Source organism: Triticum aestivum, chromosome 4B (assembly GCF_018294505.1).
Source record: "Triticum aestivum cultivar Chinese Spring chromosome 4B, IWGSC CS RefSeq v2.1, whole genome shotgun sequence".
NCBI classification, from domain to species: Eukaryota; Viridiplantae; Streptophyta; class Magnoliopsida; order Poales; family Poaceae; genus Triticum; species Triticum aestivum.
The window spans coordinates 488,315,145-488,316,704 of record NC_057804.1 but is presented as its reverse complement, the minus strand read 5'-3'; positions in this window follow the sequence as shown (position 1 = coordinate 488,316,704).

The following is a 1,560-nucleotide window of genomic DNA, read 5'->3' as shown; positions in this document are numbered from 1 at the left end:
AAAAATCAAAATAAACCAAACAAACCGATAATCTATATCTATACCTACTACTAAAGGGAATAGGTATTTTTAGTTTGCTTTAGTCCTTTTCGTTTGGTTTACACATGCTAAGCGATCTGGGCCTAGTACTTGCATGTTGATGGACCTTTATGGGCTTTCATAGAGACCGCGAAAAGTAATTGGGTCAAAATAAATCAACATTGTGGTAATTGAACACAAGACCTCCTGTCTAACTCTTCGATGTAAGAATCAACGACCTATGCGCCTTTCACATTCACTAATCCCAACTCGCTCTAAATATACAAGTGGCAGTCATTATGTTTAGGGCAAGCTAATTAAGCGAATGAGCTAATAAAGGAAGGATTGTGGGCTTAATTAGAATATTTAAACGGATGTGGCTAATTAAAGAAAGGATTATGGGTAAACCGGTGGAATAACTAAAAGAAAATATTATGGTTCTAATAAATGAAGGATTTGAGGTAAAAAGATAGGACAATTAAAAGGAATGAAGGCTTCAATGTGTTGGGGCCACTAAATTAGAAAAGGAAGGATTTTATTCCTGACTAAAACGGGTGAGGACGTCATGGTAATTATTGAAAGGATTGTACTTAAATGCCATTAAAAAGGATTATACTTAAATGGAATCAGTGGGAGATTATGCCCGGCAAAAAAAAATATGAACACAGCTAAATTGCAACGTAATTTTTACGTTCAACTTGTAGAAGGATGCTGCGTTGCAGCATATTTTTCATAGTAAATCTGGTGCTGTGAGACATTATGCTTGCACAAAATATCATTTTTTTTCTTGTTCCAGCGCACGGGCATATGTCCTAGTTAGAATAAATGCATGAACACATGCGCTAAGGAGCGCTCGCTAAAAAAATCCTGAAATGGGCCACGTACGAACGCACGAGCACGGTATGTCCCTATGGGTTATAAAGCAGTTTGATGGTCCAATTATGTGTAGCAACTAGCAAGAGAAGGCTCGCCCGCTAAGGGGCTACAACAATCGGGGTTGTATCATTTCAGCCTGCAGGGAACCTAACCCAACCCGCTAGCTGCTGGTGGTGTCTTTTTTCAATACCGGTGAACCAGTGGAATAACTAAAAGAAAGATTGTGGTTTTAATAAATGAAGGATTTAAGGTAAAAAGGCAGGATAATTAAAAAAAATGATCTGTAGGCTTCAATATGTTGGGGCCACTAAATTAGAAAAGGAAGGATTTGATTCCTGACTAAAACCAATGAGGACGCCATAGTAATTAATGAAAGGATTATACTTAAATGGCATTAAAAAGGATTATACTTAAATGGAACTAGTGGAAGATTATGCCCGGCAAAAAAATATGAACACAACTAAATTGTAACGTATTTTTTTATTTTTATTTTGTAGAAGGATGTTGCGTTGCAGCATGTTTTTCATAGTGAATCCGGTACTGTGGAACATTATGCTTGCATAAAATATCAATTTTTATCGTTGCAACGCACAGACGTGCTACTCCCTTCATTTTTAAATATTTGTTTTTCTAGAGATTTCAACAAGTAAAGGAAACCTAACCTCA